This window comes from Canis lupus, chromosome 15 (genome assembly GCF_003254725.2).
Source record: "Canis lupus dingo isolate Sandy chromosome 15, ASM325472v2, whole genome shotgun sequence".
In the NCBI taxonomy this organism is placed as follows: Eukaryota; Metazoa; Chordata; class Mammalia; order Carnivora; family Canidae; genus Canis; species Canis lupus.
The window spans coordinates 1,312,777-1,333,410 of record NC_064257.1 but is presented as its reverse complement, the minus strand read 5'-3'; the positions used below and the strand labels follow the sequence as shown (position 1 = coordinate 1,333,410).

The window sequence follows — 20,634 nt, the reverse complement described above, 5'->3', positions numbered from 1 at the left end:
AAAATAAAATAAAATAAAACCATTGACCTACAAAAAACAATCATCTGCATAGGACCCTCTTTACATTGGCCCAAACACTACAGCTTTACCTTAGAGAAAAGAAAACTATCCTCTGCCCCTTACCTCCCCTACCCCCCGACTCCCACCCCCATCCAGAGCAACAGGTGCTGCTAACTCAGTTTTCTGACCACCTGGGCAGACACCGAGCGGCTGGCCAGCATAGTTCCTGCAAAGGGAGCATGGCTCAGCTCAGCTGGGTGCTCTGCACACATCCCACATCTGCCCAACACCGAGCCACAGCCCGTCACAGTCAGGAGGCAGCCTCTGCACTGCTGAAAGCACAGGAAAGTCCACAAGGTGAACACCAGCCCGGGAAATAGGCCCACGAGAGAGGAGGCGCTCGGTGAGGCGGCACCATGACACAGCAGCCACGGGCATGAGTCGTCCTGGTGTCTGCGGACCCTCTGCTCTGGGACCTTCACGACCCACCTCCAGTGAAAGCCAGCAGCTGTGCTTCCAGGGAAAGCCGGCCCCGTGGGTCTGGCTGCAACACCACCAGCGCTGCCTGCTGTGGACGGAAACTCCAAGCAGCCCAGGCTGGGCCTGCCTCCCTGATGGGCTCCCTCGTGCCTCCCCAGAGGAGGAAAAGAAAAGATGTCACAACTGTGGCTGAGCGGCCGCCGGCCTGGGCCCTGATGCAGAGACTTCTCGGCTGCTGCGTGTGTAGACAGCAGCCACCCGGGGCCCAGCCTTCTCCGACGGCTGGTCTATAAAGAAGAAAGGTGATAACTGGAAATTGAGCTTTTTGCCTTAGAACTGAAAAATGAGCCCGTTGTTACACCCTCCCAGGGGGAGTCCCTGCAGCCCAGTGGTTCTCGACCAGGAGTGGTTTTGCACCCAGGGGCCATCTGGGGATGTCTGGAGATGTTTGGGTTGCCACAACTGGAGCTGGGCTGTCGCTCCCGGCACCTAGTGGGCACAGGCCAGAGATGCTGCTACACACCCTACAAGGCACAGGATGCCCCCCACAACAGAGAATCATCTGGCCCAAGATGCCAGCAGTGGCCAATGTTGAGAAACCTCGCTCCAGAGAGCACTGGGTTCAAATCCCAACCTACTACCTACTAGCTCAAGGGCCTCATACAAGTGACTTACTCCTCAGAGCACGTACCTTGCACATCTTTAACAAAACTGACATAGCAGCTCCTAAGTGCCAGGCACTATTCAAATCACTGTGTACTGGGGCACCTGGATGGCTCAGCGGTTGGGCATCTACCTTCGGCTCAAGTCATGATCCTGGGGTCCTGGGATCAAGTCCCACATCAGGTTCCATGCAAGGAGCCTGCTTCTACCTCTCCCTGTGTCTCTACCTCTCTCTGTGTGTCTCTCATGAATTAATAAATAAAATCTTTTTTTAAAAAAAAATACCTAACTTAGCCCCTGCTATAAAGGTATGCAGCGAATGTGGCTTCTTGGCCTTCGTTTGGCATTAACCCTAGTTATCTGCACTAACCTTGAACCCTGAGATGAAGGATCATGCCACCGGCTTTTTCTCTTTCCCCTCCAACACCCAGAAAATGGCAAATGTTCAAACACCTCCATTCTCAAAACATGCGACTATACCAAGACATTCAGAAATTTAAAATTAGCAGGGTTCTTGCTGAAATTGGACAACACAGAAGCTTAGAAGTCGAATCCCAGTAGATAAAGGGCTCAGAAGAGTCTCGCTAGGGTTTGGTCTTGGAGAGATACTTTGTTGGGCTCAACCTCTGGGACAGCACATTTGTGGGTGACACCCAAACTCTTCAGGTAAGGTGGTTCCTTGAATGACCTACTTCTTCTGTGCTGGGGGGAGGACAGGGAGGCCAAAAAACGGGGCAGAGAGAGAGGGAAGGAAGGAGGTGCAGGGAGGAGGACAGAAGCCCAAGTGCTCACTCCCTTGGGTAACCAATGACATCTTTGTCTTACAGCCTCGGCCTCTCTACGTGGTAACGCAGCCCTGGTCATCCCTAAAACATTGGTTTCACCTGTCTTGTTTATTTGTCGCTCAATGTCTGGGTACAAAACTTGGAACCCAAGTTCTTTCCACATCAATATCAAACTAAGTCCGGCTCTTTCTATCCACCTAAGAAAGAAAAACTTAGTTTCCAGTAAACAACCGTTCCTGGGCACAAAGCCAAGACGACAGAAGGGGAGGCCTGTCCTTCCCAGCCATTCTTTCTCGGAGGTGGGATGGGGTGAGAGAGGAAGGAAGTCATCTGGGGTCCAACCCCAGAAGAAGTGCCAACGCCACACCGTGAAAAAGCATTGTCCTAGAGCAGGCTTGACTTCGCGCTCTCCCACAGCCCAGGAGGAAGGGTCCAGAACTCCTGTCTGCAGAGCTTCTGCACCTCCAGCCCACATCCCTGCCCTGGCTCAGAGGAGGGCTCTCTCAGGGCCTCGGGACTGAGCTGCATCTTCAGGTCAGCCTGCCCGCAGGTGATGGGCCACACACACGCATGTGCGGCACACATGTGCACATGCACACACCCACAGCCTTGCACGCTGGAGAGACAACGGGAGATAGAAAGGTTTCCTCTCTCAGAATTTGAGGGCAGGGGAGCACAGGGCCGCATCTAAGTCAGACTTTCTGAAAGCAACAACGTCTCTACAGGTAGGAAGAGAGACAAATCAAGCTTCCTTCCAGCTGAAGCAAACAGAGGCTTTATTTTCTCACTGGAGTGTTGTAAGAATTGATTGTTTGGGGGAAATAACATAAAATCTAAGCGCTCTGGTTCCCAGGCTAGAAGACAGAGCAGATCTATTCATTCAGCAAGCATTAAAAACCCACTGCTTAATTAATACACCAACCACTCCACCGGCTCTTTGCAAAGAGGAAGTGCAGCGCCTGCACTCCCATGGGCTGGCATCCTTGCCACAGAGGCACCAACCAGATGCTGAAGGGGAAACGCACAGCTACCACCATTGTGCATGTTCCCTTGTAGCCTCAATGAGCCAATACAAATAAAACTGTTAAAAATCAAACATCTGCTGTGATGTCTCGAATTATATCAATACGTTCCTTTTGGAACAAGGTGTTATGTTGAGGGAAAATATCCATTTTACTGATTGTAAAAAAAAAGGGGGGGGGACCCTGGCACCACCAGGAAATGGCTTCAACCAGAAATTTGGTTTCCCATATAACGTGGTTTCCGTGTTGGTCAGGAGCTTTCAGCACCCTCTTGTCTGTTCCATGGACCCCACTGAGGAGTGGGGTGTGCCCCTAAAACTACTGATGTTGACACTGCTCCTGAGGACCTCCGTGTGGAAGAAAACGTTTGTCACATGTCTATTACACATCATTTCCTCTTCCAGGAGCTACCATCCACTGTAGGGTCTGATGCTTAATGCGAATGAGCACAATGATGGTGGCATCACAGCCCTCCAATCACGATGCCCTCCCAAGGGTTCTCTCAAGTCAGTTTCTACCAAAATCCCAGTTTTACAATGAAGAAATGGGCTCCCTGACAATAAGATTCCCAAGGTCACATAAGTGATAGGTCTAGGATTCAAATCCAGCCCGACTTTTCTCCAAATCTACATTCTTGTCTCTGCACCGACCGCTTGCAGGCCCCAGTCTCCTCCCCTATCGGCAGGACCTTGGCATTCTGCTGAAGCCAGACCTTGTCAGGAGTGTTTGGGGGTTAGGTTTGAATTCCAAAGGCCTCTCCTAAAGCGAAGTCTTTGGAAGCACAGGCCTCATGAGGGAAAAACAGAACCAGATCACAAAGCTCGCTTTGCACCAGGCCAAACACAGCCACCTGCTTCAGGACCAGCTGCCCACGTTCAGGGCTTCCCCACCAGCAGTTCAGGATGTGGACTGACTTTGTCTCTTTGGTATCCTTAAAGTTAAAGTTAAAGTTTCCTAACCTTTAAAATGGATACAATCCTGCCTGTCCTTTAGGACTAGTATGAGGTCACGTGATTAGAATCCTAATGCATCTAACAAGCGCCTGGCACATGGTGGTCAATAAGCCAGGGTTCCTGCTACTATTTCTCGGTGGACTCCAGGAGTTACTCCTAGACCCAGGGAAGAGGAGGAGAACAGTCTTCCTCAGTGGGAAAAATTATCTCATCATCAGTATTTTTTAAAAATTTCTCATCCATGGTGACAGTAAAAAGCAGATAGACTTTTCACTGGTTTTATTATTGCATTTAAATTCTCTATAGACAATGGACCCCCTTCTTGCCTGCACCCGTGTTAGACATCACCCACTCCCTCCTCCCTACCCCCAGCATGCCACAGCCTCCTTGATCTCTACCAAATTTCCCAAAAGAGAGGGAAAAGAGAGATGGCAGTGGTCTCTCCCACCATCTCACCCCACCCCATCCCCATCACGACTGCAACACTTCAAGGAAAAAGCAAGGAGCTCCTTCACAAACAACGTGGGCCTGGCCACAGACACTTTCCAGGGAAAAGGAGATGCACAAGCAAAGCTCATACCTGGGAAAGAACACGCTGTTCAGGAGGAGGGGGGTGGGTGGCGAGTGGCAGAGAAGAGGCGGGGAGGTGAACAGGCTGTGTTAAGACGGTTCAGTTCTTTCATTCAGCCTCTGACATGATCGGGGCCAGCACAAAGAATAGCCTGGAAGGGTCAAGGCAGGTGTGTAGGGGAGCAGCACCTGGACAAGAGGAGTGGAAGTGAGAATGGACAAGTGGGCGCACTCAGAACCATGTCCTTGGGAAGAGGAATGGATGGCCCTTGGTGATAGAAAGCTCAGGTGTGATGGGCAATGGGAAGGAGGGAGGGTAAAGTCGTCTATTTTCTGGCTTAAGCACCTGGGGGAACAGGGGTGCCCCTTACTGAGACAGAGGATATCTGAAGAGGAGAGACTCAAAGGCAGGAGGCAGCGGCTGGGTGAGGGGGGTGGGGGGTGAGCAGACACTGAGCCAAGCTGTACCTGTGTTAAGTCATCCAGGTGGAGATGCTGAGAAGACGGCTGAATTGAAAGTCAGGTGTTCCAAAGAGTAGTCCAGACGGGATGCATGGAAACAGAAACCGTGGAGATGAAGTGTGCCCCCTGGGGAGAGGCCCCAGGAAGAAGAGTTTTCTGGAGGGGGGGGTACTCCCACTCTTAATGGCCAAGCAGGGGGTGGAGGAAAGGTGGCCACACAGGACCAGCCAGAAAAGGAGGAAGAAAATCAGCAGAGGGTCGTGCCTCTGAAGCCAAGAGAAGAAAAGAAGATTTTTAGAATTTTAATTAAACTTCATAAAATGCTACTTGGAGGGCAAGGAAGATGCAGCCTGAATGAGGTCATCCACACCGAGAGCCGCAGGTCACAGGTGTTCTCACTAGGAGCAGGTGTGGCTGGGAACCAACACGCGAGGCCTGAAGAGCAAGCGGGAGGTGCGACGTGGGCCTGGATCTCACTGGCTGCCCCCAAGCCTGTCCTCTGGCACATCACCCGGCATGTCCTGCCCAGCCGTCACCTCAACGTACGATCACCCTGCTTATTCATCTGTTTGCCGATTTACTGTCTTCCTCCCTCCCTGGAAGTGTAAGGGCCGCCAGGGCAAGTGCCTCGCCTCCGCGATGCACACGGTACGTCCCGTACTCAGCAGAACGCCTGGCACAGAACAGAGACTCAAGAAATACCTGTCGAATACTGAGCGAATGAAACAGAATCAGAGGGTAGAAACAAGCTGGGTTACTACGTGGGGGGGAGGGGCGCAGGGAAGGGGCTGGGCTGCCAGCAGAAGCTATGGATAGGGATGTGCTGGGGGTGAGAATGGATGCCCCAAGAAGAGAGAGCAGTGGGGCAGGTGTGGGACACTGGCACAAAAGCTTAAAAGAGAGACTGAGGGGATATTTTCTGTTTGTTTTTTTACGATTTTATGTATTTATTCATGAGAGACACAGAGAGAGAGAGGGGCAGAGACACAGGCAGAGGGAGAAGCAGGGAGCCAACATGGGACTCGATCCCGGGTCTCCAGGATCACACCTCGGGCTGAAGGTGGTGCTAAACTGCTGAGCCACCCAGGCTGCCGGATATTTTCTGGTTTAAATGACATCCAACCCACTGTCCAGAACTTAGGGCACACGCCCCCAAAGCAAGCCCTGAGACAGGGATCCCAGGGCAGGGGATTCATCAAAGAAATGTCCCCAGGAAGTGGGGAAAGGAATGGGGAGAGCCCTACAGAGAAGGGGAGAGGCCAGGCTGGGGTCTGACCCCAGGTGAAGTCCCAGCCTCTGCCCTGATCCCAGGAGACTTCTGGAGTATACATTGTGCCTCGTCCAGAGTTTGGCATCTCCTCCCCACGGCAAGGCAGCTGAGCTTTCATAGTCCTGCACCGGTTAATACTGGCCACCGATGCTCCAGCTCGCTTGGCAGGAGGACAGTGCTTTGGAGAAGGGGACAGGGGCAAAAGCCACAGAAGCTGCGGGGGACCCAGAGATGCACAGAACCTGTCAACGGGATCCAACGGTGTCTGGGCAGAGCGCCAATGATGTTTGCCACTCAATCGGGACAGAGTTTTGAGCGGATTGTCCTGGAAGAGCCCAACATACAAACGACTTCATTTCCAGGGCCTGGATGGTGGAGGGGCCGTTACTATTTAGAATCCTTTCTGTTCTGGAAAAGAATCCTTCAAAGGCAGATCTGCTCCTAAAGTGCACAAAAGTGTTCCTCTCGGAAAACCGATATGGGTGAGAATTTAGGGCAGCTACCAATACTGAATGCGGTGCGCACCTCTGAAAAGGTACTTGGAGTATTTAGAAATACTTACAAGTCAAGAAGTAGAAAAATGGAGTAACCTGTACTACGCTCCTGGAACACACTCACGATGATCACAGTCTCGGGATATAGCAGACCCCTCCGAAACAAAATCAATTTAAATAAAATAGAATCCATCAACCAGCTAATATTTGCTGAATACCTGCTATGAATCCAGCTCTGTGCCAGAGACGGGGAGATGGAGAGATGCCCCTGTGCTAAAAGTTAATCTATCACCAGATGACAGTCCTGGAACAATTAAAACACAAGGCAAAATAGGATCCCTGGGAGGCAGTTTAGTTTGATGGATTAAGAGTGAGCCCCAGACTCCGACCGCCTGGGATTGTGCCCATTTTTGCCACCGGACTCTCAGTGCTTCACATTCCCCATCTGAAAAATGGAATAATAATAATAATAGCACTTACTGCACAGGACTCCTGTGAGGATAAAAGGAGCTAATATGTGTCAGGCCCTTAGAGCAGTGCCTGGTGCATACAGCAAGCACCGAGCTCCTGGGAGTCCCATTGCCGCAGTTATTATGGGAGGCAGGGGATGGCAAAGATCACTACTCACCGCACTTGTCTCCCCCATCCTGCCCTGCTCAGGAAGGACCAAGACCCCATGCCTGGCTATGGAGTCACACTAGGAGAAAATTTTTAAAAATTAAAAAATAAAATAAAATAAAAACAAGAAAATCCACCCTTGCTTTCTTGGATCCAGATGTGACCAACCAAGGATAGACCAAGAGTTGCGGGCAGATGGCATGTTGCTCTCCCGAGTGGGCCAGGAGCCGAGGCCAGTGACTTTCTGTCCTGGAAGCCTTTCAGGCTCAGAGCACGCATGTGCTCAGTCTCTAAAGAGTGTTGGGTCAGCAAGGAAGCGCTAGGAAAGCCATCAGCATCTTTGTGTCCCTGTGGACCATTTCCTGCCCAGCACCAGGGGCAGATGCTGACACCTTTCGGATCAGCACACAGAATGGGGCGCCCTGTCCAAGTGCTGCCGTCATGCAGGCCTGCGCTCCTATCCTCCACCTCCACTCACAGATGTATGACCTTGAGCCAGTGACTTTGACCTCTGAAAGCCCAATTCTTTTTGTCTCGAAAATAGTTCCTGGTCTTGGTTATATGTTAAAATCGCTGGAGCAGTGTTTAGAATTCCAGGTGCCCAGGACTCACCCCAGACCAATAAAATCAGGGCACCCCAAGGTGGGAACCACTGCTCTAAGAGCACATGGCTGCTATCTTCTAACTCACTGGAGTGCATTAACTGAGATTAACCACGGAAACCGGGGGAGGGGAGGGTTGTTGTTTTTTTTTTTTTAAAAAAAAGATTTTTATTTATGTATTCATGAGAGACACAGAGAAAGAGAGGCAGAGACACAGGCAGAGGGAGAAGCAGGCTCCATGCAGGGAGCCCGACGCGGGACTCGATCCCATGACCCCAGGATCACACCTGGGCTGAAGGCAGGCGCTAAACCACTGAGCCACCCAGAGATTCCCCCCATGGAAACCGTTTAATGCCATGCTTTACCCAGAGTGCCCAGAGTGGTCACCACCTTGTCTTGCTCAGAGCTCCCAGCCTCCCCACAGACCCACAGAACACTGTACTTTGGATGCATTATTCTCGCTTTGGCAAATATCAAAGATCAATCCCACATTCTGATTTCTCTAGTTCTTTTCATCATCCTGGCCCAGAATCATCTTATTCTTGGAGAGAAAAAGGTCACACCCACAGAGTGTTTCCTGGAATGTAGGGCTGTTAGGCTAAGTCCTCGTTTCCAATTATGTACTCAGTGGGCCCCATATCCCTCACTCCACTAAGAGAGTCACCCCCCAAGGAGAGCTTCAGTTGTTACCTTGCAGAGGTGACAGGGTCAGGGATGGGCATCCACAACCCTGGCTACGATCAAGGCCCTGACAGTTACATCCTTGATGGAACTATAGGAAAATCTACCTGGGCCTATGCCCCCCTTGCCATATCTCTAATCAACCTAGGCCTCAAGCCCTGTGATATGAGAAGATTCACGCAAACCAGGGTGTGAGGACCCCAGAGTGTGGGAGGGACCTTTCCAGGCCTTGCTTCCTCTATGATTGATGTGTGTGGACCCAGAACTGAGGGAAGGATCTGGGACAAAGCAAACAAGTGGGACTCCCTTGCAACTTGCAGTTATGGGTTTCAAAGCATAATAACCACACAAGAGAGCCAAGACAGAATTTTAATTTAAGAATTAAAAGGAAGCAGCTAGAGCCCAAGTGAGAAGAGCTGATAGAGACAAGAGGGAAAAAAAAGTGTTATCTGCCCAGTGTGAAGGCAGTGCCTGTTACCCCATGGGAGCTCCAGTGTGGGGGTGCCAGGCAACACAGCAGTCGATGGGAACTGCTCTGGTCCCATCATGAGCCGCTAAGAAGAGCTCTGACCATGTGTGTTCCAGACCCTGATATCCCTACCCGGCAACAGCATAGTATTTATCATGGGTTAAGCATATCTATTATCAAGATTTTACAACCTCATTCAGTAGGTACTCTTTTTATCCCCATTTTGCAGATAAAGAAACTGAGGCACCTGGAAGTTAAGGAAAAAGGAGCTTGTCCATAGTCACACAGTTAGCATGTGACAGAGTTGGAATATGAATTCTGGGAGTCTGGCTCCAATGCCAGTGCTCTCTATCCCTGTGCCGCGTTGTCTCTAGTCTAGCGAGGGTATCAAACAGGTGGACAAACAGAACGCAATGTCTGAGGGATACACTAGGTGCTGGCACCAGTGGTGGTGTCCACATCCCTTCATTATTTCCATGCTCATCCATAAGAAGGGAAATAGAAGGCACCCCTGGGGGACAGGCTGATAGGCCCAGAGAGATAAAATGGCCTTTCCAATTGCTGGAGCAACAAATAAGAAAAGAAACTTGACTAAGTATTTACCCAAGAGGAAGGAAAAGATAGGTACCCACAAGAGCCCGTATGTGGATGTGCATGGTAGCTTTATTTATAGCAGCCCGAAACAGAAAAGAACCCAAATATCTATCAACAGGTGAACGGATACACTACATCCGAGTGAAGGAATGTACCGGGGCCATGCGGGAATGAGCTGCTGATGCTCACGACACAAGGGAGTTGCCAAAGCACTGTCCTGAGTAAAAGAAGTTCAGGAGCCATAAAAGCCCTTGTTTTAAGATTCCATCTATACGGAGTTCTGGAAGAGGCAGGACTCTGGCTTCAGGAAACCGAGCGGTGATGGATTGGGAAGGGAAGGGGGTGGAAGGAAAGATTCGACTACAAAGAGGCACAAGGGAACTTCTAGGGGATGATGGAAATGTCCTGTATCTTGAGAGTGGTGTGGCTACATGGGTAGAGATGTTTGTCAAGACTCACTGAATTGTATACTTACAGGGGTGAATTTTGTTATACGTCCATTGTGCACAATTTCAAAAAGAGACTTGATGTCATACAGTCCCACCTGGGAGGTTCTGGGCTCAGGAGTGAGTTATATACATTCTGCTTCCTTTGCTTCTTTCTTTTTTTTTTTTTTTTCCTTTTCTTTCTCTCCCTCTTTCCTTCCCCCTTTCCTTCTTTCCTCCCATCCTTCCCTCCTTCCTTGCTCCCTCCTACCTTCCTTTCTCCTTCTTTCCATCCCTCTCTCCACTCTCTCCTGAAAGTCTACTCTCTCCCTGTCCTTGCCAAGCTAGTGGCAGGCCCCTGAGCCCCAAGCATTTCCAGCACTGCCATTACAAATTAGTGGAAATGCTCAGACATCCAGGGAGACTGATTCTCAGCCTACTTCAGAGGGGCAGATGTTCAGCAAAACTGGCCAGTGACCCACAGAGAAGGCTGGCAAGCCCATGAGGCTCTCTCATTGGGCTCCTCTGTGGCTTCTGCCTCCCAGATAGAAAGTATGCATGTATTAGATGAAAAAGAGGAAACATCTTTCCAAGAATTACTTGGCCTTGGGAAGAAGGGCGGTCATTTGTCTCTGTCCAAGAAAAATATCATTCACCCTTGAATTGTTCTCTCCAAACTCTTTGGCAATGGGGTGAGGGGCTGCAGCAGGGGAGAAAAAGAGGTGGAGAGAACAAGGAAAGCAACTGCCACGCTGCTCTGGGGTAGCAGCAAGAGGAGCTCCTATCATCATAAACCCTGGAAAGGATGGAGAGAGAGAGGAAGCCTTCACCCAACTACTTTCTGCCTGGCTCTCTAACGCTTGGGGCGTCCCTGCCCTAGCCGGATGAGAGGTGAGCAGAGAAGTTAACAGGGCAGGCAGGCAGTAGGAATGGGGACAGAACAGGAGACTGGCACGGTTCCCTTCACTGGGCCTGCAGGGGGTCCGTGGCAGCCGGAATGTCCATCTGCTATGCCCCACCACTAGTAGGCTCACAGGAAGGGAAGGGGACAATGACAACCCAGCAGCCCCTCACTCAGAAATACACCAGGAAGTGAGCAGCAGGGCCCACCTGCCCAGGAGTAAACCACATGAGACTCACCAGTCAGGACTCTCTTGGACAAACCCCTCCTAGCAACAGTGAGTTATAAAGTCCCTCAGCCAAAAAGAATGCAAGTTGAGTTCAGCCAAGCGCAACCCAGCCACATGGGCAGTGGGAGGGTCTGGGGATGCCAGCTGTCCCCACGTCCTGCTTGCTGAAAGTTGAAAGAGCCAGTTTTAGAGAACTGGATACTTGCACTCCTTTATTTTTACCCCCAAAAGAGAGTTGGTCCCTAGGTGGGAAGGCCTATCATTCAATAACAAAGAATGAAGAGATAAGGGTAACATGGAAGGTGGGACTCTGGACCAAAACAGGGAAAAACAAAACAAAACCAAAAAAACAGCTATCCACAAGAGAAAAGGTAGCAATTCTGAGAATTTAGCCTTTAGTGAGCAGAAAAGCAAAAAGACTATCTCTAATCTTAATTACCTCTTATTCCAGGTTTGGAAAAAAAAGCTACATCCAGAAGAAATGCCTTGTCAAAACAGGGCAGCCAATGTGTGGAGCTGAAGATCAGCTAAAAATCCATCAGTTGTCCCAATTTACCAAAAAAGAAGAATTAACCCCCTAGCAGTGGATGAACTCCATTTAAAGACTAAGCTGTTGAGGCCACCTCAGTGGCTCAGTGGTTGAGCATCTGCCTTTGACTCAGGTTGTGATCCGGGGCCCTGGGATTGAGTCTCACATCAGGCTCCCCACAGGGAGCCTGCTTCTCCCTCTTCCTATGTCTCTGCCTCTCTCTGTGTGTCTCTCATGAATAAATAAATAAAATCCTTAAAAACATTAAAAAAAAACAAAGGCTAAACTGTTAACCACTCAATGTCACTCATTTCTATTCTGGTAAGACTCTTACTGACAGGTTTAAAACATACATATTCCAACCATTAGCACCAGTTAGTCTTCTATCTTAGCCTGGAAGAAACCTGTGCGAGTTACATTGCTAAGAACAACCATGAATGAACTGTATGAAATATAAATATGTATAAATATATATAAATATGTATGTTCATTCAAACTGAATGAACCATGGAATGGACCAACCATTGAAATAAATGTGTATAAATACATATATCCTGTCAGTAGACTCAGCATAGTCTTTCATGTTTAACAAGTATTAAGGCTTATTGTGGTATTGAAGAAAACTATGTAGACTTTTACTTATAAGCCCCATGGACTAGATATGTAGGCAATTCTGCTGAAAACAACAAAGAAAACTGGATACTAAAGAAAAACATTTTGAATGACTACTGAGCTGGGAAGTTTATAAGATATATTCAAGTGAAAAGCAAGTAAAAGCTAGAACTCAGAATGGGAGCCAAGCCCTAAAGCCAGTTTGAGGATACCTGCCAAACAAAGTGACCTTGAGGTTCATCTTTTGTGGCCTGAGGAGACAGGCTAAGAATTTCCCATAAATGATACTCTCACATGGATTATAGAAGTCTAATGAGTATGAAGTTTAAGAAATTAAAAGAAATATGCACCCAGGTGCATCTTTGTGAAAATATTGAACACCAAAGACAAAAAAAATAAACATCCAAAAGTAGAGAAAAAGAAAGATTATTCTCATAGGAAACACAAGACTGATGGCAGATTTCAAAGATGATGGTGGAAAACAGTAGATGTTTGAATACTATTTTCATTGTATTGGAGAGAAAATAACTGTCAACCTAGAATTCTACCCTGAAAAGAGAGCTCTCAAAAACAAGGGAAAATTTATTGTATTTTCTAGCAAAGAACAACAGAGAGCTTGTCACCAGCAGACCCTCACATAAGAAAATTCTAAAGAATGTGTTTCAGACACCTCAGATAATATTAAACAAAGCAAAATAGGTAGAGCTCTATTAATATCAGTCAGAATAGACTTTAAGCCTAAAAGAATCACTAAAGATACAAATACCACCCCATTATAAAAGATCCAATTCACCAGAAAGATAAAACAATTCTAAACTTGTAGGTACATATCAACAAAGACCCAAAATATATAAAACAAAAAACTGGCAGAACCATAAAAAGAAAGAAAAATCCACAATCACAGTGGGAGATTATAATGCACTTCCTTCAATGATCAAACAAAAATCAGTGATGACAGAAAAGATTTGAACAGTACAGTTAAGAAGCTTCATCCAATAGAGTTACACCGAACACTATATTTAACAATGACAGAATCCATTCAACGCTGTGAAAACTGACCACATACTAAGTCTCACACAATAAACCTCAACAAATGTAAATACAAAAGGTTGAGTAAAAAAATTTTTTTAAGATTTTATTTATTTATTCATGAGAGACACAGAGAGAGAGAGAGAAGCAGAGACACAGGCAGAGGGAGAAGCAGGCTCCATGCAGGGAGCCCGACGCGGGACTCAATCCCGGGACTCCAGGATCATGCCCTGGGCCAAAGGCAGGCGCTAAACCGCTGAGCCACCCAGGGATCCCTTGAGTAAAATTTATAAACAACATTTACCAACCATGATACAATTAAGTTAGAAATCAGTATCAAAAAGGTAATAACAAAGAAAAACAAAGAGAGATCTGGACATGAAGAAACACAGGTACACATAAATGATGAGTCAAAGAATAAATAACAGTGGAAATCTTAAAATACTTAGAACCAAATGACACAAAAATATTACATATCAAAAAATGTGCAATGAAGTTAGAATGGAAATACACAACCTGTAATGTTCATAATAGGAAAAAGGTCAAACATTCAACTTAAGAAGTTCAGAAAGAACAACAGGTCAGACCTAAATAAGTTAAAGAGAGAAGATAATAAAAATTAATGTAGAAATTAACAGACTAGAAAACAAAATAAATGACAGAGAGATTCACAAAGTTAATAACTCGTTCTTTAAAAGATTGATAAGATAGACAAAATTCTGAAAAGGGTATTCAACAAAGGTTCATAGAAGGCACAACAGTATTATAAATGAAAAGGAGATATTATCACCATAAATGCTACAGAGCTTAAAAGCATACAAAAGCATATCATAAATAACTTTATGGTAAAAAATTTTTAAAACTCAGACAAATGGATAAATTCTTTTTTAAAAATCTAACTTACAAAGAAAAAAAATTAAACCTGAAAATAGGCCAATAACTCCTGAAGAAACTGAATCAGAGGTTAATAATCTTGAGGGAAAAAAGAATCCCAGCCCCACATAACTCGTTTTGAGAAGAGATAAGGAGAACACATTCTACAGCTCACACTTCACAAGTCTAGCAGAATTGGATACAAAAGCCTGACAAGGATAATATGAGAAATGAAAATCACAGTCCAATACACTCATGAAGGAACACAGATGCACAACTCTTAAACAAAATAAAAGTAAAACAAATCTAGCAACACATAACAAAATGAATCCATCATGACCAAATCAGGTTTATTCTAGGAAAACAAAATTAATTTTACATTAGAAAATAGTTGACCAGACATTAACAAATTAAAGGAAGAAAAAAATTACATAAATTCTCTCCAAAAATACAAGAAAAGTATTTTATAAATATCCATTTATGAATTTAAAAAAAAACTTTGTAAACTATTGAAGAACGGTAATTCCTTATCCTGATAAAGAATATCAAATCCATAGAAAAAATCATTCTCAAGGGAAAATAACTAAATATGAAAGGCAAAACTAAAACTTTTAAAAGGCAATACAAGAGACTACTTTATGACTTTGCTGTAGGGAAAACATCATTAAAAGGACACAAAAAGTTCGGTTTTAAAAGAAAGATAAAATTTTATTACGTTAAAATTCAGAATTTCCGCCACTCTAAAAATACTAAAAAAGGATCCAGCAATATTCCACAAATTAGAACGTATTTTCAACACTAAGAAATAGTTTCCAGCATACATAAATAACCTCTACAAATAAATAAGAAAAACACAAACTATCCAAATTTTAAATAAATAGACAAAAGATCTGAAAGGCACCTCACACACACAGACACACACACACACACACACACACACACGGTCAATAAGCATATGAAGAGATGCTGAAACTCTTGAATAATCAAATGTATACAAATTAAAAGCAGGTATGATACTATTATACACCCACAAGACTGGCAAAAATTTCTGACAATATCCAACAATACATAAAGTACTAGCAAGGATATTGAGCAAAAGGAACAATTATACACTGCAGCTGGGTATAGAAACTGGCCAAACACAATGGAAATTAGCTTTTTTTTTTCTTTTTTTTACTGAGGTGAGATTCACATAACACAATGGAAATTGATTTTTTTTAATTGATTTTGAACCAGTCTAGTAGCCCTGAAAATGTCCACAGTCTCTGACCTGTAATTCTACTCCTATGTATGTTCCCTAAGAAAACCTACATACGTGTTCACCATAGGGGACAGCAGTGGCTTGAACAAGAATATTCCCAGCAGCAATATTTAAAATAGCAAAAAAACTGGAAATAACTTTAGTGTTTCTAGTAGAACATCACAGTTCAGCAAAGTGAAAAAATTTCAGCTACACTCAACAGCACAAACAAATCCAAGAATGAAACACTGAACAACTAGTCACCACAGTCAGACAGAAGGGATTCTCAGCATAGTGGGCCCAAGGCTCCCTTGCCATGCCAGGTGTGATCCCTTCCAAGGTGAAGGGACTTGAAGAGGGGTCAGGAGAGCACCAGGGGTGGGGGGGCGGGTTGCAGAGGGATGGCAACTTACCACCAACAGATTTGGAAATATCCCACTTGTTTGCCAACCAGTACAGCATTCTGGCCTGCATGGGCTAACGGGAACATGAGAACAAGGAATACCAAGAGTACGATTCCATTTATATAAAGCTCACAGACATACACAGCTAGACGCACTGTTTAGGGATGTGAAACAGAAGAGGGTAAGACAATAAAGAAAAGCGTGGGGGAAAAGAGAAATGTCCAGAAAATGGTGATCCCAAAAGTAAAGAGATGGGACAGGATGGATAGGGGTACCGTTCTTCACAGGTAAGAGTAACATTTCTTGTAAGAGGACTGGTAAGTAACTTTACACCATTATATACAGTTTGTAAGCGTTGTTTTGAATTTAGGCTATTTTATTAATGTTATTTAAAAAGAAGTTCATAAAAAAATAATAATAAAAAATTTTTTAAGTTCATAGAGAAACATTTAATAAGACACTCTTAAAACAAATTGCTGTTTCTAGTTGCTTGGCAAAGACGATCTCCTCAACTGTAATCGGCAGAGCTCTTAAACTCACTTAAAATTCTAGGAGCTTCCACCCAAATCACTCCAGAAACATCCTTGCAAGAACCTCTCTGGTAAGGTGCAGCAAGGCCCGGCCTCCAGAGTCCATTTGCTCTGACTCTTTTATTTAATGTAATCACAATCACAATGCTGGCTGTTTTTTAAATCTCCTGGAATCTTCTCAAATTTTGAAATCTTTTAAAATGAGGGCATGGAACAAACGACTAGGTCCTGTCTCTCTTGCCTAGATTTCGGTGGTGATGCTCTCATTTTTAAGTCCTTTACCATATGCTTCAGCTGTGTGATGCCCCAATTCTCTTCACGGAGATTTGCTGCCAGTCAGGGGAAGTTTCTAAGAGTGTATTAAGTATATATTGAGCACCAGGGAGTGCAGGGAGTGCAGGGAGGTTGCACACGTGTGATTTTTTTTTTTTTTTTAAGCAACTCCAGCCATGCCTGGTGTTGGCAGCTTCAACTTTCACTTTTTCAGCTATTCGTGAACAACCCCTAATGGCAATCTTCCTCCTCCCGAAGCACACGTGTTAACGATGCATCATAAAGCTACAGGGCATCCTCCCTTAGCTAGAGAGGGAGCCTCGTCAAAGCTCCCGGCCAGGGAAACAGAAACCCTCTGGAAGTGAGAGAAACTTTATTTCCTTGAGGGCACATTGAAAAGGCCCTCATCATCGGTGGGCTGTGAATAATCATGGGGACCTCTCCTCTCCCGCCAGAAATCTGATTCAGAAGCAAATCGAGAGCCTACGCAAATACTTCTGCATTTGCAAATCTGGGGATTTGCCAACAGGTTGAGATCTATCCATAGAAAACGTCAAGGAAAAAAAAAAGAAAAAGAAAACGTCAAGGGTCTGCTGTATTGACTCTTGATGGAGAGGGTTTTCAGAATTCTTCCTCTATCAAAACTAAATCAGTTCCTTTTTATCAGGGCTCCTCTGATCTCAAGATAGCTTCAGCCTCTAATGCCAAGCCTGAAACTCCCATGAATGGCTGAACAGACTCACGTTGGTGACAGAGGGTCAGCAGAGCATGTCATGTATTTATGACACTACTTTTATTTTTCTTCGTGGCTCTTATTTGCTTACCAGGTACGCACACATTCCTCACTTTTTTTAAAAGATGGCCCTGAACCCCAATCCAAGGACCCATGTGCGTTCAGAGTTTCCAAGATGCCTGAGACAAACTTCCCTGTGCTTCTACCCTGACTTCCCTCCCCAGATCTGAGGGGCATTCTCAGTTCATCTCCACTGCACCTCTGTGCAGATATAAAGCCCCACTCTTGGCCTTTTTCTCACAAGAATGCCCGCCACACCTGATATTTTGTAACACTTAGTAATGAGGGGAAGTATCACCTCACTACCATGCATGGCTTTCAGCAACAAGCTGGATCTATGGCCCAAGCACATATTCCCAAGTGTGACCCCTGAGTGGGGTTCTGTCACCCCCCCACATTACTTCCTCTGCCTTCCAAGCCCCCTGATTTTGGAGAACACTACCTTTACTCTACCTTATTACTCTACCTTATTACATCAGTAACCCTTTGGCTTATACATATGGAACTTCTGGACAGTTCTGAACACTTCTGATCATATTCAATGGCCTGCTATTGACAGCTATTGTTGTCGTTTTTTTTTTAGTGAGTTCAAAAATGATCTACCAAAACGATGAATTTATGTGCATCTAGAAATTGAACAAGTACTCTTCTGCTACTTTAAATTGGTGTCTTCACATTTCTGATATATGCGTCAGATTCAAAAATACTCTTTAAGAAGTGTCAGCATTCAATTCACTGTCCTCTGCTTTTGTTTTTGCTATCTGCATTTGTTTTTGGAATAAATTGTTAACTAAGAACACCGGCACTGGGTCAGGCAAAGTGTAGCACTGCTGGGGTAACTCAGATACCCCTCCAGTTTCGAGCACGGTGTCGGAGTTGCATCAACACCACAGTGCAGCATGAGAGTGTTGCCATGACAGCCTGGATTCATTTTTCTGATTCGCTTTTCAACAGCACACTAGTAGTGGGGAGTCCACATTGCCCACCCTGACGTTAGAGACACACGCCACTAGGGTTGTCCTCTCCTGCTTCGTCTTTTCTATCATGGGGTCTCTTCCAATTAATTCCAGCACTAAAGTCACCAAGCAGGAAGGCTCTTAAGTGTGTCTCTGGTCACAAGAAGACAGGCTGAGGTTCCCGTGTTTCCCTCTTAGTATCTTCTGTAGCATCAAATGTTAGAACATAAGCAGTACTAATACCAGCATAATAGTTCTCTGCTAAATTTCAGCAAAAGGTCAGAAAATTCTTAATTAATTTCAACCGGAGTGCTTTACAGTTATAATTTTGATCAGAAAGCCCCTGGTTGTCAAGAAACTTCAAGGATTCTGTTATCCTTCACAAATGCACTTTTTCCTTTAAACATCATGCTAAAAAAAGAAAAAAAAATCCTTTGAGGGACATCTGGGTGGCTCAGCGATTGGGCGTCTGCCTTTAGCCCAGGGCGTGATCCCAGAGTGCCGTGATTGAGTCCCACATCAGGCTCCCTGCAAGGAGCCTGCTTCTCCCCCTGCCTGGGTCTCTGCTTCTCTGTGTGTGTGTGTCTCTCATGAATAAATAAATAAAATCTTTTTTTAAAAAATCCTTTGGGGTTTACTGCAAAATCTCATGCCTTCTTACATTGGACACACAAAATGTCATTCAAACTGTTCTTGATGGGGGATCCCTGGGTAGCACAGCGGTTTAGCGCCTGCCTTTGGCCCAGGGTGCGATCCTGGAGACCGGGGATCGAATCCCACGTCGGGCTCCCGGTGCATGGAGCCTGCTTTTCCCTCCGCCTGTGTCTCTGCCTCTCTCTCTCTCTCTCTGTGTGTGTGTGTGTGTGTGTGACTATCATAAATAAATAAAAATTTTTAAAAAACTGTTCTTGATGCATAAAGGTCATCTTAAGCATCAGTTACTTGGCTACAAAACAGAGTTCTGAGGACCTATCAAAATACATAAAATTTCACTGTACTGCTTACATTAAGTACTTTTATTAGATGCCCTAAAACTCTATGCTTTTAATTCCCGTGCCTTTTAAATTTCATTTCATCTGTTTTCTTTTTCCCGTTTCTTACATTACTAGTACTTCTTACTGGCACTTAACAAAAAGAACTTTGATAACCCCTGTACAGTAAGTACTATGTCAATCTCTTCCAATCTGTTAGGGGTACTTGGCAAATTAAAACCAAGCCGCTTAGAGCTTTACATAAACGAAGACGCCTGAAAGAAAGTATGAAATGTTCTGCAGTGGCCGAAATACATGAACTGTAGCTCATGGACCTCAGCACATCTCTCTTGGTTTATACCACGAAGGTCCCAACAGGGTAAGTGAAATTGTGAAAATGTGAGCTTCAGATCCTTGTGGTGTTATCCTCATGCCGGCTAGCTACAGAGCCCATGTTCACGTCATTTTCTGCTCAAGACATTTCTGTGGGCTCGGTAAGGCTATGCTCATGATACCTACTTCACAGATGAAACACAACATTGGTCAACATGTGGCCAAGCCTGGCCTGAAACACCAGCTGCCTCTTCACCCAGCCAGTGTGCCCTGCCCTGCCTTCCCTGTGTGTCTGTAGCTTTGCAAACATGCTGTGATCCCACCAGAAATGGAACGAAGGACAGCATGTCAGGATCTCCCTGGTGGACAGTGTGGAGACAGAAAGAACCTGAGAGACATCAGGAACTCACAGAGCAGGAAGTGAGAGACGAGTTCAAGGCCATCCAGTTGTCACACAGCTTTCCCCACATCATCTCCCCGTCAAGCTGGGGCCTGGAACCTGCCAGGACTTCAGACTAAATGCATCTTCTACTTGCTGGTCCCTTTCACACACTCAACGCCTCAAAGGCCCACTTGGCAAGGACCCTGAAGGCAGCACACCCTTCTCCACTCCGAGGAGGGTGGCTGCCTCTGAAACACAATTGGTGGAGACAAGCCAACAACGGTGCCAGCTGAACACATCTTGCCCTGCTGCATTGTGTACACTTTAGTAGCTGGCTCTTAAAGGAGACCCACCAGGGTGCTGGGGGGAGAAGAAAACAATTTTAGCCTGAAGAGGCCAGACTTTCCCATCAAATTTAACAAGTCTACCCAGCGGCCCCGGACTGAGGTGCTAAGGGGTGTGATAAAGGAGCCCCATGTGACAATCCTGTG

The 20,634-nt window shown here is 45.7% G+C and overlaps 1 protein-coding gene across 6 annotated transcripts in view; it reads right to left on the bottom strand.

Moving 5' to 3' along the window:
• Positions 1 to 20,634, bottom strand: part of HIVEP3 (HIVEP zinc finger 3) — a 459,145-nt gene that overhangs the window by 344,735 nt on the left and 93,776 nt on the right. The gene's annotated exons all lie outside the window — the stretch shown is intronic.